Below are 27,985 nucleotides of genomic sequence, written 5' to 3' on the forward strand. Positions count from 1 at the left end.
GAATAAGACAAAATAAGGGGGAAAAAGCCACCAGTATGTAAAAATAATCCTATCATTCATAAAATGCTATAGATTGGATAAGCACTTATTAGAGATAAAAATTAAATCAAAATTAGAAAAATTATTTTTTTAATCCTCACAATGTCAAAGAGATGACATAAAAGAATAGGACACCCAAGTGGATACAAAAATAAAATCAAAAGGGAAAAGTGAATTTTAAATATTCTGGTCTCTGGATGGAGTGGTTTCAGGCAAGCTGCCTCTGAACCCATCCTGACTATAGAAGGCTCATTATTGGAAAGAAAGCTGTTTTCCTAGCAGAGAACTTTTTCCTAGAAAAGCAATTTACTATGCATTTGAGCCTCACGCAAGGGATACTGAATAACACCATGAACACCAGCATGAACCGTCCATTGTGGTTGTAGAGAAATGCAAAAACTTTTTCACGACTATTCCCCTGAATGAATAAAAGCCAAGGGCATGCTCTTCATGCTACCTAAGTGCAGCTGTCTCTAGAGTCCAGCTTTCCAGAAGAATGGACAGAGCCCAGCATTCCCAGCCCCCCTGAGTCTTCCCTTCTAGGTGGTCCCAGGAGCAGGGAAAGAGTCTCTGGGATGTGGGTCACTAGGACGTCTGTCTTCCCTCACCAGTGAGGGAAGTTCACCCACCCACTCAGTCCTAAACTGACACCCAGCTGCAGGGTGACAGCTGCAGAAACAAAAGGAATATTCTCACTGTAATTTCCCCGCATCTGTGGTCCAGAAGGACCAGCCAGTGGGGGAGCGTGCGTGCGCCCGCCTCGTCAAGTCCACACGGGGAAGCCTGACATCTGCACCCCCAGCTGTGCTACTGCAGCCCAGGCTTCCCGTTTTGCTAACCATCCAAGTACAGCATCATAAAGGAAAACACCTGCTCACACGGAGTTCTGCATTTGGAAGAGGAGGGAGCGACTGAAAGGGCAGTAATACAGAAAAGGTTTTCTAAAAAGTCAAGTTATGCAGTGTATATAAATATCAAATCCTGCACACCTGAAACTAATATAATGTTATATGCCAATTATAGCTCAATTTAAAAAAACCTGATTTATGCTAAAATCTCTGTCTCCCCAGACAGAGCACTAACAAGCGGGGCTGGGGCCCACGATCAGGCAGGAGAGGAGCCTCCCAGGGGAAGGGGCCAGGCTTTCGGTCTTCCCTTGTGTCCTCCACACTGAGGAAGGGGGACTGGGTCTGGGTTTTGCACCCTTAGACCAGTGTTCCCTAAACCTCTGATAGGAATGAGCTGGAGCACTTAGGAAAAATACAAGTTTCTTGGCTCCAGCCGGGTTACCACTGCAGGAACCTGGCTGTCCAGGGAAGGGGTCTGAGTAGCTCTGTTTTTAACAAGAGCTACAGGTGATTTTTATCCTCAAAGAAGCTGGAGAGAGATTCCCATTAGACATTACCAGATGATCTAGAAAAACATAGAAGTGACCCCCTACAGCCAGCATTGCTCCTCTGGGATGACACAGAAATGACTCCAGGACATCCCACAGCTTGAAGGGGACAACAGAGGGACCAAGGATCGGATCTCTGGGTGCAAAGGATGGGGGAAGGGGTCTGGGGAGGCAGAGGTGCTCTGGTCAGGACACAGGGCAGCCTATGGTGGCCAAGCAGTGACCTTCAGAAAGCAATGTGTGTCCCTGAGACCTACAGGAGTGAGAATGTGAGGAAAGCAAAGTGGAGAGAGACAGAGGTGAGGACTGGGAGACAAGAGAAGGTGGTAGAGCTTTCCAACCAGGGACAAGGAAAAGCCACCATGAGTCATCTGCTTGGCATGTCTCGGGTCCAGGCGAGTACGCAGACAAGAAGGGTCCCATCTCCAAATCTGTCTGCTTAACTCTGGGGATGGACCAATGTCACTGCAGGTTGCCCTTGGGACCCCAACCAGAAATGCAAGGATGTTGGGACAGCGCCGTGGGCTCAGCTGGCCACACCCTCAGTGGCTGCAGCCCTGGCCACCGTGGTCAGGCCTCTGCAGGGGAAGTGGCTGCTCCTTGTGGAGAGAGGCACTGAGACCCGGGAAGGGAGCTGCGTGTCCTGCCAACCCCATTCTGAGGTCGGCACCATGGGAGGAGGTCTAACTCCTGCATTCCTCAGGCCTGGGGCTCTGGGCTAGACAGGGCCAGCCTGCCAGCAGCTGTGTGCCCAGGAAACTACCCACAGTACTGGGATTTCCACACAAATAACCAAGTCTGAGGCCACCAGGGAGTTCTATTTTATTCTTCTAACATTAAAAAATCTAATGGTATTTAAAGAAAAGGCAAAAAAGAAAGACAGGATGGAAAGAAAAGCCAGTTAATATTGAGCTAATATTTAGTTACTAGCCAGCTAATATTTACTGATTATTTGCCACCTACCAGGTTTTACATGTGAGCTCTCATTTAGGATCACAATGATTCTATGGGGAGGGTGCCCACAGTGGGAAATGGACCTCAGAGAGGCCAAGGACCTACCTTGGGTTACACAGTGAGTAAGGGGCAGATCTGAGACTTGAAGTTAGTTTTAAGTGACACAGATAACCTCCCTCTTAACCATTACACTCTCTTTCTAAAAGTAACAGTTTCTGATGGGACTCCCAGTGATCTCCACCATGGTCTTCACGCCCCTGTGTGATCCCCTCCCTGTAAGCATGGGTGGGACCTGCGACTTGCTTTTAACCAACAGAATATGGTGAAGGTGACAAGATGTCACATGTGCAAACAGATTACAGGGAACTGTGACTTCTTTCTTGCTCGCAGACTCTCTCTTGCTGGCTTTGATGAAGCAGGTTGCCGTCTCAGGGAGGACTACCCTGCAGGAATTGAGGGTGGCCTCCAGCAAGAGAGGAATGGAAGCCCTTAGCACAACACGCCTGAAGAACTGAAATTCTGCCAACGACCACTGAGAATCTTATCTTTCCGCACTCAAGCCTTCAGATACGACCCCAGTCTTGGCTGGCACCTTGACGACACCTTCTCAGAGACCTTGAAGCAGAGGCCACAGCTAAGCCATTCCCAGGCTCTTGACCTACAGAAATGTGTTTTGTTTTAAGCCACTATGTTGGTGGCACTTTATTACCCAGTGATAGGTAACTAACATATTGACCTTCACAGAAAATTTACTGCACACCTAGTAGATTGTATATGTTCTCATTTACCCTCTGGACAGGGCTGTGAGTGGGTATCATCTACATAGAAAACTGGGGGTCACAGGCCGATTTCAGGCAACTTGGAAAACAAATCTTTCCATTTTTATGGCCAAAATCAGAGTACAAACCTCACCACGAAATTCAGAAAAGCAGACCCCAACTCTGAAAGCACTGCCCTACCTGAGAAAGTAAAAGAGCTGGAACTAGGACACAGAAGTCAGTTCCTGTATGTGTGCAAATCAGTATAAATAGAAAAATTCAAGAGAGGCAGAACTTTCCAAGCCAGGAGGCCATCTCTCCTTCCCAGCAGGGAAAAGCTGAAGAGACTGTATATCAGAGAACAGAAACTACCTTCATACCCAATTTTATTCTCCTTTCTCTAGTGTTTGATGCTTAGGGAGTATATTTCAAATATACTCCCATTCCTTCTTCAGTGCTTTAAATAGAAAGCAGATGTTTCCGGACGGCAAAACGTTTCTTTAGGCAGACAATATAACCCACTGTTCCCTTGCATAGTCTTTTTAGAGCTGAATAAACACCAATTGCTGCTCATTGAACACATTTTGGAACCTGACAGTAATTGTCCCCAAGAATAATTAGACACTCTGTGGAACACATGTATGTTTGGAATATGAAAACCACTCGGCAGAGACCACTCCTGCTTTGAACGATTTCTGGCTTTGTGTGAAATGATTCTGCAAAGAACTGGCATGATTACTTTTTTCACGAAAAATTTAAAAAAGAAAAATATTTTATCATAATCCTTCACTTGCAATGCTCATCAGGCTTTTCCTGATATGCACATGTAAAAACCTCACGATTCTTATTATTCCTACTTCTATTTGATTTGAATTAAAACAAACCATTCAAACATTATTTTACAGTCATTTAAAGTGTTTCAAAGTCTCATAGGATGCCCTAATTAGTTTATCTGCGTTGAGTCTTGAATCCTTCCAAACATCATTCCTACAGCACCAAGAGAAAGGCCTGCCCCCAACCTCGAGGGGCGCGGCATTGCCCCCCTCAAGTTTCAGAGGCCTTCCCTGGCTCTATGCCCCACAGAACCAGCTCCAGGTGCATCAGAATAAGCCACAGGCCCCTGACCACCTGGCCCTGCCCCTTGCCAGACAGGCTCTGCTGCTTTTCTGTTAGCACTTTCAAAGCACCTGCGTTTTCACATGACCAGGCACATGCCCTTCGCTGGGCCTAAAATGTCCCTCCCCCGTGGCCAGCCAGAAGGGCTCCTGTTAAGTCCTCTGAGTCCTACCATAGCATCTTGAGACCTCTAATTTGTGCTCTCAGGATACAGGCCCTGGACTGAGCGCCTGTCATGAGGGACCAGAGCACGGGCTCACCAGGCTCTTAGGCTTTGTTCTAGAAGGTCAACAGGCCCCTAGCTGGCAGGGTCAATCGTCAGAGCCTAGGACAAAGATCTGGGGGAAAAAGGAGAAAACGGACAAAAGGTTCTAGCATATTCTTCCATGCAAAGAACTTAACTAATTAGTATACTGTGGTTCTACCTTCGTACAAAATCCCCATAATAAAGTTATCATTATTTGCAGATCTAGAAACACCCAAGAAAATTAACTGAAAAAGTGAATATGAATAATAAAATTCAGTAAGATGGCTGGGTGTAAAATTACTAATAAAAATGAAATCAATAGCCTTTCTATATACACAAATAACCAGATAGCCAATATAATGTATTTCTTTAAATTTCCATTTATAGTCACAGCCAAAAAGATAATTTCTAGGAATTTGTTTAAGAAGTAAGCAAGATCTGTACTAAAGAAAGAAAGAAAGAAAGAAAGAAAGAAAGAAAGAAAGAAAGAAAGAAAGAAAGAAAGAAAGAAAGAAAGATAACATGTCGGGCATGCAAAAGAAAACTTTAATAAATAAGACATCCTGTTCTTAAATGGGAAAAGTCAATACGAAGACGTCAATTTCCCCTAAATTAAAACACACATTTAACAAAATACAAATGCCAACAGAATTATTTTTAGAACTAGAAAGGTTATTCATGTGGAAAACTTAACATGAGACGATAGCCAAGAAAATTCTGAAAATGAAGGGCAACGAGGAGGTTTAGCCACATCAGACTTTGAAATATATTTACTATAAAGTTACAGCAAATGAAATGAGGCAGTATTAGCAAGTATATAGATAGACTAACGGAATAGAACAGAATCCAGAAACAGAAGCCCAAGGAATTACATATACGATGTAGGCAGTACTACCTATCAGTGGGGACCAGGAATCATTCCATAAGCCCTGTTAGAACAATGGTCTAGCAACTCCCTGGGGAAAACCTGCAGCTGCTGGACCTTAGCCACAAGTCTGTCTCCTTGCCTAGTCTGGGCCCCTTCAAGTGGGTCACAGCAGATCCATTTAAGTTATTTAAGTTATTTCTACCTGCCCCCAAACTGCCCAGATTAACAAATCTGATAAATAAGAGATCTCACGTCAGTCACATCTGTCACAGATCTTCCTGCTCCACTGAGTGGGGATTCCCTTTTTGGGTCACATTTACATCAGGGAATAGAATGAGGCGAGGACCCCTGATGAACGCCGACAGGCTTTCCTGATGACACTACCTTATATCGTACAGGGCTTGACAGTTTTTCAGGAGCTCTCAGCCCACATTCTTCTGGGGGTCTCCAGTGATGTGAGTTTGACTAGGCTCCGGGACTGGTTCACAGGCTGAGGGCTGCCCCAGGGGGCCCATCAGGTCTACTGCTATGTGCTTTGGTAGAGGGTCTGTCCTCTCCAAAAGGGGTAGTGGGTCCAGAGCAGTGAGTGTGGATCCCGACAGTTGGGAGGGGGAGAGGGGCAGAATTTCAGAAAAGCAAATCTGCAATGGAAGACAAATATTTGCATGGGGTGGGTAGGGGGCTTCTCTGAGGATGCAGGCTAGGTAAACAGATTATGGGAGGACGAGACCAAGGACAGGATAAAGGGAGAATTTAAAACACAATTTAAAGCCAGCAATATTGCAATGCCGTCTCGTGTTCAAATGGCACCCTTTTACTCCTATACAGAAACCCCCTCCCTCCCTCACACATCTCCTTCTACCCCAGCCCAGAGCCCAGAAAATCTGCGGGATTTAGCAGGTGAGGTGGAAATGACCCTTCAGGCGTGAGCAGTCTGCTCAGAGACCAGCAGGTGCTACTTGTGGTTATAGGAATGTGGAGGTGGGTGGTGGTGGCAAGAGATGAGAACTGAGGGTGGGCTAAAGCCAGACAGCCATGGTCTGAGAAATCGGTCTTGATCTTGGGGACCACCGCCTCCAACTGTGCTCCATGGAAAATTTATGTCAAAGCTATTTTCTCTCCCAAATACATTCCAAGAAATGTATATGTAGGGAAAATGTTAAATGCACTTGGACAGTTGTTCTCATAATTATGTGTTATCACTGTTAAGCAATTGTGTTCACTGCCCAAGACTGCTGGGAAATCACGTGTGATGCACCCACATCTATCATTTGAGCAACACATGGGCATGTGATCTGCACTTACAAACTTGCCACCACCTTGACAGGCACCTTCCATGCGTGATGTTTCACTGATGGAAGGGTTTCAACATATACTTGTGATTTTATTCCACATGTGGCATATTGAACATTTATACTAAAAAAACTCATTCCACTTGGATCTATGGTGGAAAACAGGAGTTTTAAACAACAACAAAAAAAGCAGAGTTTTATGATTCATGTGCTGTGAACACCAAAAGCCAAGAATCAGAAAACATCCAAGTGATGATTTCTAAAAAACTAGGTGGCAAGCTGCCAAGTCATAAGGATTAATGATTCCTGGGACAGTTAATTCAAGAGAGGGCAAAATATTGCCGAAGGAACAGTTTGTGCTCTTCCTTTTGCTGTAACACGTCTGTGCACAGAGATTTTCCTATTACACTGCAATGAAAACAAAACACAGAAGGCTTTACGCCGTACCTGAAGATACGACTTGGCAACATCATTCCTAATATTAAGCAGATGAGATTTTCTTATAGAAAATGGAAAAATAATGTCCTCAGTTTTAAATGTTGAGGGCTTTTGCATTCATCTATAGTCAAAATAAAATGGGGAGAATGGGGAGCGACTGCTAACGGGCTCTGGGTTTCTTTGAGGGGAAAAATATTCTAAAATTAGACTGTGTTGAGGGTTGCACAAGCTCTGAATACAGTTTCAAAAAATTGATGGATTGCATATTTTATATAAGTAACCTGTAAGGTGCATGAATTATATCTCAGTAAAGCTGTTTTGTTTTTTTTAAACATCAAACGTGGAAGAGGCTAAGAGAGAAAAAAGACCTGTTTTCTGGCTTGAGCAGCTGAGAGGAAATGTGAGTCATAACGATGGCCTATGGACCATCTAGAAGGGACGTTAGAAGGTCAATGGGATCCCTTTTTGGGGTGACTCTGCAGAGTTAGAAGATCAGACTGGGGAACCCACTACAGCAGCTGAGTAGAAATCACAGGTGGATGAAATCTCTCAGGGAGAGACCACCGGGAGAGAGGAGGAGAGAGACAACCTAACGGGGTGGGGGTGGGCACCTAGGACAGGGGCAGGAGGAGGAGCCATCCTCAGAGATGAAGACCAGGGGCCAACATCATTAAAAAGTCCACAAATGATAAATGCTGGAGAGGGTGTGGAGTAAAGGGACCCCTCCTACACTACTGGTGGGAATGTAGTTTAGTGCAGCCACTATGGAAAACAGTATGGAGATGACTTAAAAAACTAAAAATGACTTACTCTTGATCCAGCAATCCCACTCCTGGGCATGTATCTGGAGGAAATTTTAATTTGAAAAGATACATGCACCCCAGTGTTCACAGCAGCACTATTTACAATAGCCAAGACATGGAAGCAACCTCCATTGACAGATGACTAGATAAAGTTGTGATATATATACACAACAGACTACTACTCAGCCATGAAAAAGAATGAAATAATACCATTTGCAGCAACATGGACGGACCTGGGGGGGTCATCATACTAAGTGAAGCAAGTCAGAAAGAGAAAGAAAAATACCATATGATATCAATTATATGTGGAATCTTAAGAAAAAGATACAAATGAACTTATTTACAAAACAGAAACAGACTCACAGACATAGAAAACAAACTTATGGTTACCAGGGGGAAGGGGGTGGGAAGGGATAAATTAGGAGTTTGAGATTTATAGACACTAACTACTATATATAAAATATATGAATAACAAGTTTATACTGTATAGCACAGGGAACTATATTCAATATCTTATAGTAACCTATAATGAGAAAGAACATGAAAATGAATATATGTATGTATATGCACGACTGAAACATTATGCTGCACACCAGAAATGGACATATTACAAACTGACTATACTTCAATTAAAAAAAAAAAAAAAAGAAGTCAGGGGCCAGGAACGCAACCAGAGAGCAAGGAAAGAGTGCTCCAACTCAAGAGTCCTCTGGATCCTTCAAGCCGACAGACCTTTCCAAAAAACCATCTGACTTCATATCATGTTACCAGCCACCCTGCTGCCCCACTTGTACCAGGAAAGGGAAGCAAAGAAATACATACCAAAATGATTTAACAGTTCGTCATTTTGTCCCAGGAATATAACAGGGTTTGATTTTAACTTTGTCAGGGCTCCTTCTACCTGTTAGAGACAGAGTTGAAGAAGAGGAGGGATGCTCCACAAAACCATGCTCGTCTCTTCTTCAGGAGTAAGAGGGGAACTGGGTCAGGCTGCAGAACAGCACACACTCCCTAGGGGCTCCTGATCGTCTCTGTGACCTTGGCCAAGTCACTTCCCTCAAGGGGCTGTTAAGATTCCCACTTCAAGGGACTGTTAAGATTAAATGTGACCGCGTGTGCGAACTGCTTTTTTGTTGTGAGTAGCAACCTGTGGAAGGAATATTATAACACGTTAATTGCAGGTGGGGGTAATTCTGGGAGGACAATCCCTTTTCCAGCTTGGCTCAACGTGCCCAAAGAGACCTAGCTCTCTCTCCCTGTTACTGGGAGAAAATTAAACAAAAAAAAAATCTTCAAAAAGAATAACTGTGTACTCTCATAATTTAAAAAACTCTTTCAAGTTTAAAACATTCAGAAGCCTGGGACTTGTTCTCTCCTCTACTGGCACATCAGCACTAGTCATGGCAAACTGGTCTCGTGGTCCATTTTCCTCTTTTGAGTCCCTGGGTAGCAGCAAGGGGGAACCTAGTACCATTTCTAGAAGCCAACCCTGGTGAAGTATCTGGATTACCACTTCAAATTTGGGTTTAGGGGGAAAGAGCTCTTTTTGTTTTCCTAGAAACCATTTGTTTAAAATTAGAATTGCATGGTGCGAAGGGGCTGGTAACTTGCCAAGTCAATTGCAAAAGGTGTAAAACACAAAACCAGAGGTGTAGACATACCTCAAAAGAGCATTTGTGATGTTTTCATTTACACTATTCAGTTGATCTCTCAGGCTAATAGATGTTTTATGTGTGTCTTACAACAAAACTTTCTTTACAAAAATGGGTGGCAAGTATAGAGTTGCCAGATTTGGCATACGTGCTCGTGCACACACAGAAATACAGAACTTCTGGCTAAATTTAAATTTCACATGAACAATGGACAACTTTAAAATTATTTTTATTGCACTATAATTCAGATGTCTTAAAACTCACCCCTTTAATGTGTACAGTTCAGTGGTTTTCAGTTTATTCACAGACTTGTACATCCATCACCATCAATTTCAGAGCATTTTCATCACCCCTAAAACCCCATACTCATTAGCAGTCACTCCCATTCTCTGCCACCTCCAGCCCCAGGAAACTCCTGATCTACTTTTGGTCTCTATGGATTTGCCTGTTTGGGACATTTCATATAAATGGAATCATACAACATGTGGCTTTCATGTCTGGCTTTTTTTCACTGAGCACAATGTTTTCCAGGTTTATCTATGATGCTGCACATATCAGAGCTTCACTCCTTCTTGTGACTGAATATTAGTCCATTCTGTCTCTCCATTCATCAGTTGATGGACATTTGCACTGGAATCCTTTTGGCTGGAAGAGCCACCTTTTGGCGATTAGAAATAATGCTGCCACGAGTATCTGTATCCTGGATTTACGTGAACATATGTTTTCTTGGCTCTTGGGTGTACACCTAGGAGTGGAATTGTCATATGGTCAGATGGTAACTCTACGTTTACCTTTTAGAGGAACTGCCAGGCTTATTTCCAAAGAGGCTGCACCATTCTGCGTTTCCACCAGCAGTGTAGGAGAGTTCCAACTTGTCTGCATCCTTGCCAAAACTTGATATTGTCTGTCTTTTTCATTATAGCCCTCCTAGTGGGTTTGAAGTGGAGGCTAACAGACACAGCACGTCTCTAGAGGAACCATCGTGTACCTAACTGAAGGTGACCTACATACACCCTAGGCAGACAAGATGTGTACCCACTCCGTGCCTCCACTGCCTTTCTTGGGTTGCTGCTGTCCCAGGGACAAACCCACTCACACTAGGCTGCCCATTTCAGGGTCTCTTATTAACAGGAAATTTTTTAATGCTTTTAGAAATAATTGAAAACACAGAAAATGGGGGTTTAGAGAGAGACCAGAAAGGAGTTCGGTAAATACTGAAGCAGATGGTTTTTATGTAAGGCAACCTTGGGAGATACAAGCAAACCTGTAGACAGTGGGTGGGGCCATATTTCAAAGACTAGGAGGATGTCCTCCTGGGCTATACCATCCTCCACTTGTCTGGAGTGGCCTGGACAGAGCTGACGCTCAGCCTCCCCGTGACCTGGAGAGAGGTGGTCATAGACGTCCCGCCCCCAGTGCCTCAGGAGCCCGTCCACTGTTCTCACTTTGCCTCCAAGTTACTCTGGCCATCCCGCAGAGGCTTAAGCTACAAGAAGAGAGCTCCAAATCCTTCTAGAACTTCTCCTGTGCAGCTGGAAGCCCCTTGGCTGCTCTTGGCCACTGGTGCCTGCTGGTAGGGCCTGAGAGCCTGACCTAGTACCCACAGCCCAGAGCACACCACCTTCCTGCCCGCTTGGCTCGGCCACCTTCCTAGCTTCTGACGTGTCACCCCACCGCCACAGCAGCACTCCCTCAGTCCACCTTCCTTACTGCCACAGAAGCCACTGTCAGAAGAGTAAAGGACAACAGACAGACAGTGGATTACATGGTGGAGCTTTGTGTGCCTTAGGAAGCGGTTCTGCCTGAACCCTTTTCCCTGGACTCCGAGGTTCAGTCTCCCCACAGGGCAGAGTCCCTCAGCCTGGCTCCCTGGGGCATCTCAGGTGCCATCTCTTCTGGTCATCTGTTCAGAAAGTGTGCTGGGATTGTGGGAAACAGCTTGGCAATTCCTCAAAAAGTTAAACACAGAACTACCATGTGATCCAACGATTCCACTTCTAGGTATATGCCCAAAAGAAGAACTGAAATCCGGGGCACAAATACCTGTGCGCTCATTCTCATAGCAGCGGTATTCACAATAGCCAAAAGGTAGAAACAACACAAGTGTCCACCAGCAGATGAAAGGATAAACAAAAGATGTTATATACATACAATGGAATACAGTATTCAGACATAAAAGGAACGAAATTCTGATCTAGACTACATCACAGATGAACCTTGAAAATACTATGCTCAGTGAAATAAGCCAGACACAAAAGGACAAATACTGTATGATTCCACTTACATGAATCAAACAGTCAAATTCATAGAGACAGAAAGTAGAATGGTGATTACCAGGGGTAGGGGGCAGGAGAGAACTGAGTGTTACTGCTTAACGGTACAGATCTGCAGTTTGGGAAGATGAAAAAGTCCTGGAGGTGGATGGTGGTGATAGGTGCACAACACTGCGAATGTTCTCAGTGCTGGGGAATTGCGAATACACTTAAAGATGGTTAAAATGATCAACTTTATGTTGGGTATGTTTCCAACAACAGCAGCAGAGTGTGCTGAAAGCAGGGCCTTGGGGGACAGGGCGGGGAGGTGCACATAGCAGGGGCGAGGTGGGCCAGCGGGAGGGAAGCCTGCCTACAGCCAGCCTGGGAGCGCTGAGCTTCTAGGGGGGAGCTGTCCACCGCGCCCAGTGGCTCGAAGGAGCCCAGGAGCTGCACCCGCAGAGGGCCCAGAGACAAAAATGTCCACGGCACTTGCAAGCAAGCTGTACCTTCTCAGTAGAAAAGCACTGTGACTAAAACAACAAGAGGGTTTTCAACATCAAATTGCAAAGACTTAAAAATAAACCAACTGCCTGCTTAAAGAGTTCTGGGGATGGATTAGTGGTGACGGTTGTACAGCAATGCGAAAGCACTTAATGCCAGTGAAGTGCACACTTAAAAATGGTCAAGATGGTCCATCATATGTTGTGTACATTTTACAATAAAAAAAAAAAGATTAAAAAAAAAATCCAGCCTGCTAGAGCAGAACGCATCTGTCTCTTTTACACCACTAATGAGGTGTGACTGGATAGAACTCTCTGGGAGGCAATTTATCATTTTGTATCAAAAGCTTTAAAACTGCATCCTCCTGAAGCCAACAACTCCACTTCCAGGAAGCTAGTCAAGGGTAATAAATGAGCATACACAAAGGTACGCAGGCAGAGCTGTGTATTAAACACACACACACACACACATCCCTCTTGTAAATCACCTAAATGCTCCAACGTGAGGTGAGGGCTTGTTTAAACAAAGCATAATATACCCATGTGAGAAATACCATTCAGCCTGTAAAAACTGTAGTGTTTACTAACATGGAAAAATGTTTTTTTTTTCCTTTACCCATAATGATTTATTCTCTACTTCATTAGATTATAGTTCAATGATTTATATCCAGAAGTTACAGAATAAAAAGGCCAGCAAGCATTGCTGAGTCCAGCCTGTGTCCCCTTTCCTTCTGAACAGAACTAGCTGGGCCTTGAAGGACTTCAGCATCACTGAAAATCTCTTTTTTTCAGAGAAAACAAACAAAACAAAGAACTCATAGATTCCAGAATTCCATCAAAAGCTAGCCCACACTAGGACTGTGGACATTAAGGATATATACAGTATTAAAGTGAGAAGAGCAGGTTGCCAAAAAAGCATCGTACTATGCTCCCATCTTAATAAATACGCATACGAATTTAAATATGTATCAACTTAGCAAATATTTAAGAGGCAGCTCCACAGAATTGCTGCACTGAGCACTAGGAACATCCCAGGAACAAGACCACCATGGTCTCTGTCTCAGAATCCAGGAAGCTCCGTCCCCACTTACGGCTGAGCACCTGTGTGTGCATGAGAAAGATGATGGAGTGGGGACCACAAAGCTGGGGTTTTCTCTGGCGAGGGAGGGACAGGTTTACTGAACACATGCGAGGCGAAGACAATGAGCCTTCCTGCACCATGAAAAAGTGCTTGGGCAGGGGTGAAGCCAGTGTCTCAAGCTACAGGTCACATGTAGAACCACCCGGATGAAATAAGACAGGTGTGACAGGACTCCACATGCCACGGGGGATGGAGGGGTAGCTACTCTGGAGGACTTTGTGCAGCACAGTGCCTACAGTGAATATTATACCGTATATTTAGAATTTCACAAAGAGAGTAGCTCTTGTGTTAAGTGTTCTTAACAATATGCACACAGATAATAAGCAAGGAGGCCAAGAGGAAGCTTCTGGAGGGAAAGGATCTGTTTATAGACTGTGGTGATGGTTTTGCAGGCATGCTCTTACCTCCAGACTCACTACTTTGGGTACGTTACATACGTACAGCTTTCTGTATGTCACGTACATCTCAGTATTGTGGTTTTTCTTAAAACGCTTAAGTGACAAGGGAAAAGAAATGACAGAAGCTGGGTAGGGCTTTAGCACCAAAGGAACTGAGCCTCCACGGTGCCTTCTCAGCGCCCAGGTGCTCGGCTGGGAATCTCCAAACCACAGGCTGCTCTGGAAAGAGCCAGAGCCCCCGCTTTTAGTGGTTGTTTGGGCTGGTTAATCCACTGGTTTCCAACCTTGGGACCAAGAAGGAGCCATTTATTATCCGTCTCTTCCCTGTGGACCCCATTTGTTGAAAGATTTTGTCCTTCCAGGCAGTATTTATGAAAGAATAATTTGTTTTCTCACTTCTTTATTGACCGAAGTCACATACAACTGCCAAATAGCTTTTTAATCAGCAGGATTTCACCAAGGTGGCCTCAAGATAGGACTCCAGCCAAAGAGGAAGGTCCATTAGTTACCTGCTCAAGCAGCCCAAAGCAGAACAACTGCCCTTTGTCTGGGGGAAATCATGAAATAGCTTGAGCACTGGTTCCTGCTCTCCCAGGCCACTGGGTAGGAAATGCTGGACAGTCATCTCCTTTGCACCCAAGGACACTGCACATGACACCAAAGACATAGGCAGGGAAGCACAAGCAGGGAGGATCTGCCTCTGTGGGGATCGCAACAAGTCCCAGCATCATGTAAGGGAGCAGTGACGTGTTTAGCATTTAACAGTACAAGGCTGAAGCACTATACATCTTAAGGGAAGGAAACCTAGCAAATAAAAATGAATCCATTGTTCTAGGGCCACAGTGAGTTTACAGAAATAATGCACCCCCCTCTAGCCTTCTATTTGCTGCAATCCCACGCACATAGTAGGTCCAAAATATTTGCTATACTTAATTATTTGGCTTTGATGTAACGTGGAAATTATGTCAGATGTACCCAGCAAAGCAAAACTCCTTTCTATTATTTCCCACAATGTCCAGGGCAAGAGTGCAACCAGCTTATCTGGTCCAAAAGGACAGGTGTGGGGGCCCTGAAGCAGGCCTCCTTCAGTCCCTGGGAGTGTCCTGGGGACAGCTGTCAAGGCCAGAGTTCTGCAGAACTGGACCATACGCTCTGTGGAGCAGCTCAGTTGGGGGCATGGAGAACATGTGGGCAGTGGATTCCCAAGGAAACAGGGGGCTGAGAGGAGGCAGGGCTGCTGGAGCATCCAAGTCCAGACCTCTAGCAACACTCATAAAAGCCCTTCAGAGTGGGGGAGGTATAGCTCAGTGGTAGAGCAACGCTTAGCATGCATGAGGTCCTGGGTTCAATCCCCAGTACCTCCATTAAATAAATAAATAAACTGAATTACCTATCCCCCACCAGAAAAAAGCCCTTCAAAAATCTAACACTTGGTCCTAGGGACAGAATGATGAATGAGACGCCATCCTGGACAGCACACACTGGCAGTGACGCTGAGTGAGGACAGGGTGTAGAAAGCCAGCACCTGAGGGTGCAGACCTAAGGGCTCAGGGATGGCAGGGATCCTTGACCTTGTTGGGACAGTACCCATAAGCCACACGACAGGACAGCATGGTGCTCAGACTCCCTGCCCACTCATTTCCATGCTCTACTTGAACATGGGACTTGCTCATTCTGAGTTCTTCTCCTTGAGCTTTTCTACACGCTCACTTCTACAGCTTCAAGAACCATCTCTATGTGATGACGCCCAAATGTCTGTCTCCAGCCCAGGTGTCTCTCCTGAACTCAGTGCCCACGCCTTACCTCCCTGCTGCTGCCCTCCCTGCAGCCCTGTTTCAGGGACTCCCACCTTTGTATCTGCCAGCATGGCAGAAACTCGGGAGTCTCATGCCAGCAGATGGCACAATCACAGGATCAGCTCTGGTCTCTGACCTCTCTTCCCAGCCATGTCCTCCAACTGGCCACGGGTGTGCTGAGCCACGGATCTGCACGGCGCAGAACTCGGAGGGTGCCAACCACTGTGTGCTCAGAAAAGATCCGCACACAGACTGTCAACTGCCTGGCAAAGGGTAGACATCTGGAAGGCGTCTTGAGAAAGAAGTGGCTTTTTTCTCATTTGTACAAAGATGTCATTGGATTGGGAGGAAGCAGCTTGTTGACAAAGGGATCTCCTCCACCCTTGGGTGCAGAGCAGAGCCTGGGGCAGCTGGAGTGCCCAGGCGGGTCACTTGTGACCAAGAGCAGCCTTGTCCACTTACCACATGCTGTACAAATATTTTCCATGTGTCCCTGTCATTAAAAAGATTGGGAAATGCTGACCTCGCTTACAATAGCCTCTCTCTGTTTCTGGATCTTTTGTGTCAGCACATAAACAAGCTCAAGTTTCTCCCATTGGTACCAGACCTGTAAGTCAGGCGTGCCTGCCCCGCCCAACATCCCATTCTGCTCTCAGGTCACTGCTCGTCAATACGGGATCCTGGAGGACCAAGGCCCAGTAATGGGGATGGGCTAAATGAGCCAATTAACCACCTCCCTCCAGAGTTCTGCCATCTTTCTCATACCCGGGGCGCCTCCCCGCATTACATATAATTATACATCACTAGTCTAACAATTTAGTTCTTCAATTCTTCCGACAAAGAGGCTTCACGGGTCAAACTGACCTCAGATTCCAGCATTACTTCCAAAAAAAAAAACCCCAAAAGTCAGCCAGGAATTAAATAGAATGTCCAGTCCAGGAAGAGTTCAGTTGATATATTAATACAATAGAGTACTACGTCAGCATTTAAAAAGAGAACACGACTGTGACTGTATAAATATTGTTCCCTGCAGAGCCAAGAAATGTGCCGGAATGATATTTCCTTCCGTACAGTTTCAACGTCAAGGGACAAGTGCTCCTCAGAGGAAGACGTTCCCAGCATCCAGGCCAAAAAGAAGCTTCTCCTCCCTCCCCGTCTCCCACTGTTCAACAGCAGGCAGCACCTTTGTGCGCTTCACGTTTGGAACACATGCTTGTGATCATTTTTACTTTTTGTGGAGTTTTTCTATTGCCTTCTTTTTTCCTGTTGAGAAAAGAAACACAGCCCACCTTCCTGTAACCCTAGGGCCTTCCCGCTTCTTGTTCATTCTGAATGTTGCCTGGAATTCCTTCTGGTCTCGGTCCTGGAGGTAGTATTCTTGGAGCCAAAGGCTTCAAGTTCTAACTTGGACTGGGTGCTTCTGAGGCCCTCCCCACAGCCGTCAGTCCGGGAGTTCTTTTCCTTAGGCTCCCAGAAGCTACCGAGTCTCTTTTTGCCCCAGCTGCCTCCTTCGTATTCTTGACCCGGGTTTTGCTGGTGCAGACCCTCATGGTGGGTGGGAAGTAAGGTTTCTGTCCTTGCACACCTGTAACTGCCCTTCCTCTCCCCCTGACTCTTGATTGGTTTGGTGAGGGATTCCTAGGGCCGTGTGACTGGGTGGCTTAAAACAACAGTATCTTATTCTCTCACAGGGTGGAGGCCAGAAGTCCGAAAGCAGTTTCACTGGGCTAAAACCTAGCTTGTCAGGAAGGCTGAGCTCCCCCCAAAGGCTCTAGGTGAGAATCTGGTTCCTGGCCTTTTGCTTCCAGGGTTACATTCCTCGACCTCCTCCTCCGTCTTCAAAGCCCTCTGCTGAGGTCCTCACGTGGCCCCCTCTTTTGTCTGTGTGTAGTAAAATCTCCTCCTGCCTCTCCCTCGTAAGGACACTTGTGACTGCATTAGGGCCACCGGGATAATCCAGGATAATCTCCTCATCTCCAGACCCCTCCCATAATCACATCTAAAGACCCTTTCACCACATAAGGTAACACGTACAGGTTCCAGAGATGTGGGCCTGATAGCTAAGGGGGACACTTTTCAGTCTACCACACTGTATATAAAATTTTTTTCCAATGGTTAAAAAATTATTTTCCCTCAGAGCCTTGAAGGCCTGGCTGTACTATTCATTGTCTTGCATCCACGTTATCTGATTAGATGCTGATTTTGCTGGCTCTCCCTATTCCTGACTCCTCACTGCCAGAGCTCCACGCTCCCTCCCTAGCTGATCTGACCTAGTGGTACCAAGGCTTCAAACACCGCCCATCAACCCCGGGTCCGTGCTGGACCAAGGAAGGCTTTAGTCTCGAACGCCAGCACCCACACTCCCAGCCTTGCCTCTGCCAACGAAGTTCACTTGTCCTCATCTTCCCCTAATAAACACAGTGTCCCTGAGACCTTCAATTAAAGTTCCAGCTTTCAGAGGGGGCGGGGTGTAGCTTAGTGGTAGAGTGCATGCTTATCATGCATGAGGTCCTGGGTTTAATCCCTAGTACCTCCATTAAAAAATAAGCAAATAAGTAAATGTAATTACCACCACCCCCGAAAAAAGTTCCGGCTTTTAGCACCCCGTCTCATTCCTGCCCTGGGATGGACCTGGGGGCTTGGTTAGAGGCTCCCTGGGGTTCTGCATGGCGGGCTGGCCCCCACCACGTGTACTCTGGTCTCCTCTACTATGACATGGCCCTGCCTCCACCTGCTTTCCATCATCCAGAAACTTGTTGCAATCGTTCAGCTGCTGCTAATTCCCTCCCATTCACTTTACCGTCATAGGGTTATGCTTTTAATAGTCTCTTTATTATCACTTTAATGGGTTCTGGGGAGACAAGGTATAAGTAAGTGCATGTGCTGAATCCTCCGTCTTGAACTCTGAGTTAATCTCATTAATTTTTCAGTTATAACTTACATATGCTTAAAAGATAACAGACATCCTATTCTAAGCCCCTGATCCATGGGCTCCTGTTGGCGGGAAGTAGGGGTGGGCACGGCCAGGTTCAGGCTTACACCGCAGCTTGTCACCTCCCACCCGCCTCCGACACACACAGACCTTCCTCGTCTGAGCACCGCGGCTCCTGACACAGATCTGCCAGCACAAGTTATGGAACTGGAGACCTGCATGTGGGTTTCCTCTTTCCAGGATTTTTTTAAAAAAGCAAATTACTTCTGTGGCCTTCCTGTAATGCCAGGATACAGGCATTGGGACATTAAATGACGAGAAGGTACAACTTTAAATGGGGAACATCTTTTGCAGGTTTCATGAGCCCAAGAGAACCTTTTTACTCAAAAGCAAAGTCTGCCTGGTACATCCCTGCTTTACAAAGGCTCAAGTTTAAAAATAAACACGGGCATTTGAAGGAGCACAAAAATAGTTTGTGCCCGCAGCTCCGCCAAGCCCCACGGCACTAACGGTATATGCTGGCTCAGGAGGAGCTGAGAGAGGCCATGCTGAACTGAAAGTTCACCCTTGTGAGCCTCGAACAAGCAAGACACGAGTAAAGGGAGCCTTTTTTGTGCTTGATTGCCTTGTACGATACAGTGTCAAATGCACCCCATTCAGACCAGCCACAGGCGTCCACCTTGTCTAGCTATTCAAAAAAGGGCTGTGAAGGCAGCCCTGGAGCTGAAATCCGAGACCTCACCCAGCCTCTGTCTCCATTCGACTTTGTGGCCTCCTCCCCATCAATCCCTGTACCAGCCTCCAGGATTAACCAAACAGAAGCTCCTGCTCATCCACACCTGTGCCATCAGGTAGGCTGTGCCTTCCCCCAGAATGCCTCTTGCACATGTCCACCCCCTATTCAGTCGACTGGCACTGGACAGAACCCTACCATCTTTCAAGGCAAAGTGCAAATCGGTCACCTCTTCCATCAGAGGCACCTGGCTCCATCACTACCCCCAGGTCTCTCCCTGGAGCCCAGCTTTCTGTATCTTCTTTGTGGTCCTCATATTATTCTGCCTTGTCTTTGGGTAGCTACACCTCGAGGTGTTGTACACCTCAAATGGGGCTGTAAGCCCCCCTGGGCAGGAATCAGGTCTTCATTTCCTGAGCCCCTGTAGCACCTTGATAGAAGAGGTGCTTGAAGTTGTGGCCCAAAGCTTTGAGGGAACCCAAGTCGCAGGAGAACCACAGTGATGCACTGCCAGCTAATGTGACCCTGTGAAATTCCACAGGGCAAACAAGCAGATCTTTGCTGGACAGTGGTGGGAATCCTTGTCTACAGGACAAATGCTAGGGAATGTTCTCCTCCCAGGCACGCGTGCATTTGCGTGCACACACACACACACGGGCCTGCAGAGATACACTGACCCTCTCAGCTCCACCAGGACAGCTGGAGGCCCAGCTTATGGCTTCCCCACCAGCAGCTCCTCCCTTCACCCCAGGTGCTGCACAAATGACTTTTCCCAACGTGCCCTGCCTGACCTGAAAGCACAGCTTTACTGGGGCGAGCTTAAGGGCTGTGACTACATCTTCTGTGCCATGTCACAGCCAGAGCCTGGCACCCAGAAAATGTGTCTTAACAAAGGACTGAGAGAGAAGGGTGCACAGAGAGACAACAAAAGGGTCGGAGCAAACACCCAGTCAAGTTCCAGTTATACTTCTTTGGGCTGAAAAGAAATGTACAGAATATAGGTAGGTCTTCAGTAGATAGAATTAAGTGACTCTTGGAAGAACGACACGTTTTCCTATCACTGTGCTCTGGCTGTAACAGGTTATGAGGAAATCAGCTGGGGGCCATCACACTGGATCTTCTACAGGTTCGTGGAGAAGGTCTGATACTCGACTGTTAGCAGAACCAGGCAGCCAGCAGGTGTCCAGACAACAGGTGTCTCCGTGTGCCAGCCCGGAGTCTGGCCTGGAACAGCCGGGGCTTCTCCCCATGCACTGAGGACACACTGCACGTCTCCTCCAAAGTGCCGGATGGCTCATGTGAAGACTTCTCCCCACTTCACTGTCATCTCTTCAAGTGCTCTGCTTCAAGCTTTCATCCTCAGGTTCGCAGGTTTCCATGCACGTTTCCATCTTCAGTGCAATCCGTGTTCCTCTCCTAAGAGATCCGTTTTTTAAATAGGAAATGCCTTTCCAGGTCACACAGAAACACGGAGTTCCACTCAGCAGGTCTCGGCAGTACCTCAGGAAAGGTACTTCCTGGAGGTCCTGGTGTGTGTTGATCATCTGTTGTTGTCTGGCAGCATTAGTCTGGGCGCTAACACACACAGCTCACCTCATTTTCTCAATAATCTTGAGAATCAGTGTCTGTGTCTTCATTTTACAGAGGAAAACATGGGGGGAAAGATTAAGTCACTTGCCCAAGAACACACACGTTAGGTGGGAATCACTGAGGTCACCTAAGCCCAACAGATGCTACATGCTCCCTTCACACTTGCTCCACTGTGCGTGTCCCCAGGGATGCCCCACACCTGTGTTCCCCTGACCCTTCTCTCCAGGTGGTCCCCGTCACTGTCCTCTCCCTTGCCACAGGTTCAGGCAGAAGCCCTCTTGAGGACCTCAGCAGGTCTCTGGGCAAACATGTTGGTTTATCCGTCTCCATCTCTCACCAAGGCTGACATCCCAGGCCTGAAGGATTTATCAGAAATCCAAACTCTGTTCACCTACAGTGTTCCCACAGCCTTTCCCAAAATCCCAATAGTCAGCAGAAAACCCAGAAAAAAACCTCCTGAGTTCCCCAAACCTTCAGGTTCCAGCCCAAAGGTTCACAGCTCCGAAAGGTGCCTCTTGGGCCCGTCCGGACCATACTGATGAACCAGCCACCAGACAGTAAGATGCGGCAGCAGGCAGCAGCTGGCTCACCTGGTGCTTCTTCAACAGCTGGCCTCCTGGGTGGCCATGGAGACTCTCCATCTGGCCTGCCTGCATCTCTCGGCAGCCACCAGTCACCAAAGCAGGTCTCTTCCTACCACAGCACTGAACAATTAACTTAGGAAACCCTTTCCTCTCAAGTTCTTTGTCCACATTCACCCTCGACCCGTGAGGCAGGCCTCCTCCTGACTGTGTAGCCGTAGACCTCCTGACCTCCTCTGGACCACATCTACCCACCGGCCACCCTCTCAAACAGCACCTCCTCTGGGAAGCTAAGATTCTGCACCCAATTCCAATGTGGAGGTTTTCCCCTGCACCACCAAGCAACTCTCCGAAACACTGGGCGTCCTACAATTCAACTCAATTCTGACACTATCTACCTGGAGACAGCTGAGTCCGCAGGTAACAGGCTCAGCCCCACAAGACTCCCTCCTGCCCCCACTTCACGTGTCAATCGGACCAGCTGGCTATAGATTTCAGGTTCCAACCACCTGCTCCTTGGGTTCAATTACTTTGCTAGTACAGTTCACAGAACTCAGGGAAACATTTTACTTACTAGATCACTGGTTTATTGTAAAAGGATCTGACTCAGGAACAGCCAGCTGGAAGAGATACACAGGGCAAAGGATAAGAAAAGGACTTGGAGCTTCCATGCTCTCTCCGAGCATGGCACTCTCCCCAAATCTCTGCGTGGTCTCCAACCTGCAAGCTCTCTGAACCCTGTCCTTCTGGGTTTTTATGGAGGTTTGGTTACATAGATACGATTGATTATATCATTAGCCACTGACAACTGATTCAGCCTCCAGTCCCTTGCTCCTCCCCAGAGGTGGATGAGAGGGGAACTGAAAGCTCCAATTTCTTTTTTCTTTAAATATATTTTTATTGACGTACAGTCAGTTTGCAATGTTGCATCAGTTTCTGGTGTGCAGCACAATGCTTCAGTCATATAGGAACATACATATATTTGTTTTCATATTCTTTTTCACCATAAGTTACTACAAGATATTGAATATAGTTCCCTGTACTATACAGTATAAACTTGTTTTTTATCTATTTTATATATAGTAGTTAATATCCGCAAATTTCGAATTCCCAATTTATCCCTTCTCACCCCCTTACCCCTCTGGTAACCATAAATTTGTTTTCTATATCTGTGAGTCTGTTTCTGTTTTGTAAATAAGTTTGTTTGCTTTTTTTTTTAAGATTTTGCATATAAGTGATATCATATGGTATTTTTCTTTCTCTGACTTACTTCACTTAGAACGACATTCTCCAGGTCCATCCATGTTGCTGCAAATGGCATTATTTTATTCTCTTTTATGGCTGAGTAGTATTCCATTGTATAAATATACCACATCTTCCTTATCCAGTCATCTGTCAATGGACATTGAGGTTGTTTCCATGTCTTGGCTATTGTATCTAGTGCTGCTGTGAACACTGAGGTGTATGTATCATTTTGAATTAAGGTTCCCTCTGGATATATGCCCAGGAGTGGGACTGCTGGCTCATATGGTAAGTCTATTTTTAGTCTTTTGAGGAATCTCCATATTGTTTTCCACAGTGTCTGCACCAAACTGCATTCCCACCAACAGTGTAGGAGGGTTCCCTTTTCTCCACAGCCTCTCCAGCATTTATCGTTTGTGGACTTCGGAATGATGTCCAGACTGGTGTGAGGTGATACCTCACTGTAGTTTTGATTTGCATTTCTCTGTTAATTAGTGATATCGGAAAGCTCCAACTTCTAATCGCACTGTTGGTCCCTTGACAACCAGACCCCTTCCTTAGGTGCTTTCCAAGACCTCATTAACATAACAAACAACACCTTTAAGGCTCGCTCAGTTGCAGGAAATTTCAAGGATTTGAGGAGTTCTGTGCCAGGAACAGGACAAAGAGTAAACATATATTTCTTACTATAAATCACAGTATCACAGAAGCCTTCCCCAGCCTCTCTATTCCAGGCAGATACCCTATTATCTGCACCCCGCCACACATACAATTGGAACTCTCCTTCAGAGCCCTTTTCACAGTTGAAGTATCAGGCTCCTCACTGCCCACTCCACACAACTCTCCTCCCTAAAGCTCCCCAGCTTCAATCTCCGGTCATCAGATGCTGTCATCCACTACTCCTCACTGCCGCTGTAAACCACCAACCCCCAACCCCCGTGTCACTCCCCCTCATTTCTTGATGATTTTAGTTCCTGAATCACAGGCCCTCTCTCCTACACTGCTCCTGTCCTGATTCTCAGTCATTTAAATCCACACAGAGATGATCCTTCCAAATGGCCTCCCAGTTGCTTGAACCTCCCTCAGCCTCTCCAGCTCCCTGTCATAACCTGTCATTTATCAAAAGCTCCAAACACACCTACAATCTTCATTTCATGCATCCCACCTCTGCAGCTGACACACACATACCCACCTGTCCCAGCCGACATGCCCAAACACCTTTATCTGTTCTGCTTCCCACAGCATCATCACCTCTAATATGCCACAAAATTTACTTACTTGTTATATATATAATTTTATCGTGTGCCTCATTAGAATGTAACCTTCACAAAGGCAGGGATTCTTGTCTGCCTGGTTCTCTGATATCCCCATCACCATGTTATAACAGATACTCAACAAACACTTGTGGGTTTTTTTTGTTTGTTTGTTTATTTTAGGGGGGAGGTAATTAGGTTTATTTATTTTTAGAGGAGGTACTGGGGAATTCAACTCAGGTCCTCGTGCATGCTGAGCACGCACTCTACCTCTTGAGCTATACCCTCCCCCACAACACTTGTTGACTGAATCAATTTTAATTAATTATTTTTCTAATTATTCTATATCCATTTCCCCTGCTATACTGTAAGCTCTACAAGGAATGAGGCCAAATCCTTCTTAGCCAGCCCTAGAAATACTCAGTAAGTATTACTTAATGGAGTGAACGGAGGAGCAAAGTTAGGATGTAAGAGCTGCACTGCCGGGCTAAATCTGCTATTTGCAAGGGTAACCTCCACTTGGACTGCTTGGAGGCAGCTCTGTTCCCACTGGCTGCCACCTGAATACAGGTGGCTTAAATAAAGCTGTTGATTTTGATAAGCCCAAGCACGAAGCATCAGAAGCCTTCAGACAGGGAGATCAGAGCACATACAGTGCTTTCTGTCACCGCCATGCAAATATTTGACCCCGTGGATGTAGAGGAAATTAATTTTATCTGTCACCAAGAATAGTTTCAGAGGATACCTGAAAAATTTCATTCTAAAAACAGGTTACCTAGAAGACCCTCAACCATGAACTTCCTCCTAGCAAAAAACACTTAGCAACTTCCTACCTAGGTTTCAGATCATGATTTCAGTCTGTGACTTCCTCTTTAAGCTGCATGCAGGATTCACTAGGTTAGTTTGGCGGTTCGTGGGTGAGAGATTTGCTCTAGGAAAAAGAACGTATAAGTAAACCAATCAGGTTTCGTAAGAGGCACAAAGAGAACTAAATTTCACTACTTCCAACTTAGTCTCACTAGGATGGAGGGGCTTGAAAACCCCATCTCCTACAGAGATAAAGTGCTGACAGGGAAAGCAGTTCTGAAAACCACATCCCTAAAGCATCTTCCCACTCAGGTTCCCATCAGCCGGGTCCTTCTATCACAGGCAGAAGAACCCCACCTACAACACATGGGGGGAAAACGTCCTCGTGCATCTTTGAGATGAACAATGCAGGCAGTCACCTAAAGCCTTGAACCACTGGCTAGTGTGGGAAAGGGCCTGATTCACCGCTAAAAAGCAGGTGAGAGTAACCTGGGCTTTGGAGAGCTTACCACACTGATCTGCATCAAGATTAATTAGTTATTAGACATAACTAATCAGATATAGAGCCAGCCTGACAGGTTTACTTATTGGAGACTTAGATTCCTATTACATGATCTGACTAATGTCTTAATAGATATGATCACAACATACAACTCAAGAAGACTGAAGAATTAAGTCATTCTGAGACCCTGAAATGCAATCTGAGAAAAAGGACCAGAGAGAAACTGGAAGAGAGAAGGATGAGAAAGGGGAGACCAAGGAATGGCTCAACAGAGTTAGGGTGAAAGAAATCTGTAGAAAACTCAGCTGAGTGAATAGCGATGTGTTCACAGCAGAGTAAATACCTGCTTTTAACCCCTGCCCTCTGGAAGGTGTGCTAACAGAGCTTCCTTGAAGCATGACTGCTTTTCTTTTAGACCTCCAGTTGTACTTTTGAAACAAAGACTGTTTTTCTCATGACACTGTAAAAGTCTCAGAGTCAGACAGCATATATCGTCACCAATCCAGTGTCCTGGCTGTGTGATGTTAACCAAGTAACTAAACCTATCTGAACTCACTTCCTCATCCATAAAACACGAAGCTTAAATGAAATAATGCCTATAGATAATCAACAAACATCAGTTCCTTTCCTCCTGGCAGAACTCACTAGTCTACAGAAACCAAGACACCACAATGACTGTCTGGTATGACCCTAGGTCTGTCCAGCACACCATTCTGGGGCCTCAGAGATAAAAAGCCTGTGTATTCACAGAACAGGCAGACAGCTGGAAATACTCGGCTAGTTCTGAGATGCCACTACTGCTCCTGAGGGGAGAGTCATCTGCCAGAAGATAAAGTAACATTCTCTTCCCTGAACAGAGTCTCCAGAAATCTCCACCAAGCACATACAGAAACCAGCGCCAACACTACAGTGGTTGGGAGGATACAGAGGTGGCCTGAGGCCCCAGTCATCCCACGTGGGCAGTCACGTGGCAGTGTAGGGACAAATAAGACCAACTAAGAATCCACAGGGCTTATACAAATCAGCTGATGGATGCAGCCTCTCAGGGGAAAACTTGCATCATATCACATGACACCTGCATCCTCTTTCGTGACATTTCCAGGGTTGAGCCAATTTTACCGACTGCTTCAGAGGCAGCTGTTTGAAGCTGCATCCATTTTCCTCTGAGGACAACCTCCCCGGCCCCCAAGCTCTACCCCGGAGAGAGGGGCTTCCAGGGGTACAGTGCCACTCTCAGTGTACCCTACTTAACTGTTTAAGGAATGAGGCATTGTTTCCTTTGTGGGCAAAGCTTTCAGAATATTTAAAACTCATGGGAGAAGCCAAGGAGTGCCTTTTTTTTAGCTCCCTCCGTTGAAGCAAGTGATACAGCTTTCAATCAGGTTGTGGAATTCCAAAGCCAATTTTCCAGAATATTCCATCCTTGGTGAGACATGCCTGCCTTTTTTAAAAAACTGAGAAAAGAGAGAGAAAAACGGAGAGATCTCTGACAAAAGCCAAACTTGATTAAGTATCAGTTTTGTCCCATGGGAGGTTCTGCTGGTGCCAAAGTCAGGAAGGAGCCTGTTCCCACACCACAGGGGAGTCAACTGAGGCCCCAGGATGAGGGGAAGGCCCCCTCCCCAAAAGGACAGTGAATGCACTGTCTCCAGAAAGGCAGGCAGGCTTCTGGGGACCTGTGCACCCCAGAGCCGCACACCTGAGCATCTGCAAGGCCTCATCTCTCCCAGCAAAGCTCAGCCCGAAAGACAGTCTCCCTGAGGATGAGGAAAACCTGGCAACGCCCAAAGTTGTCTGCTCCTCAAAACAAGAAGGTTTGAACAAAGCTTTTGCTGGCATCATAGGCCACCACCTCCTGTCCCTGCACTGTGCACACCCCACCTGTGGCAGGTGCTCCCTGGCTCCCGCAGACACATACAGTGCCCAATTCGGCGCCCTGTGCCACCCTCCCACTGATCTGAGTTCCACCAGGTGTGTCCACACCGAGCAAGCCTCCTCCCCCAAATGGCAGCTGGTCATCTACGTGAAAATAGCCCTCACCTCTTGGCCCAAGTTCTCCCTTCTCTAAGCTGAACACGCCCCAAGTCCTTTAAACAAGTGGCTCTTAACTAATCTCTTTTGGGTCAAGGAGCCCTTTGAAAATCTGATGACAACTATGGACATCCTCCCCAGAAAAGTACACACATATACACAATTCTCTGTAGAGTTCGTGGGGAGAGGTGTTCACAGATCCCAGAACTGCATGGAGAGACCCTGCTTTAAGAAACCTTCCTTCAAATCACCGTCAGGGAACATGTGTCCAGACCCCTCCCACCGTGCTCTCCCTCCTCCAAATATCCTTCCACGTGTCTAAAACTGGATGAACTCTGGCCCCAGAAGCAAATACAACAGTCCGGATGCAGACTGAAGCAGGCCAGCACCTCCTCTATCATGGCTATTTCATACTTCAACTAAGGTCTCCAGGTTTTGGCCAGCCTTTGAGACAATCACATCACCTGGGCTGACTCACAAGGAGCTCACCATCAACTCGAAATCCCCAGCTCTTTTCCACACTGGAAAGATCTGCCCCACGCCCCACCCCAAGGCATGAACACCTCCCACCCCTTTACCTTGGGGAGAGCCTGGAGACCACACCCTCCGCGTCACCCAGCAGCATTCAGGCTCTTGGTCCTCCCTGCTCTGTTCACTCCCA

General features: G+C 46.4%; 1 protein-coding gene across 5 annotated transcripts in view; it reads right to left on the reverse strand.

Annotated features, from left to right (window-relative positions):
* Nucleotides 1-27,985, reverse strand: part of HOMER2 (homer scaffold protein 2) — a 113,070-nt gene that overhangs the window by 42,617 nt on the left and 42,468 nt on the right. The gene's annotated exons all lie outside the window — the stretch shown is intronic.

The sequence above is a fragment of the Camelus bactrianus genome, chromosome 27, assembly GCF_048773025.1.
Source record: "Camelus bactrianus isolate YW-2024 breed Bactrian camel chromosome 27, ASM4877302v1, whole genome shotgun sequence".
Lineage (NCBI taxonomy): Eukaryota > Metazoa > Chordata > Mammalia > Artiodactyla > Camelidae > Camelus > Camelus bactrianus.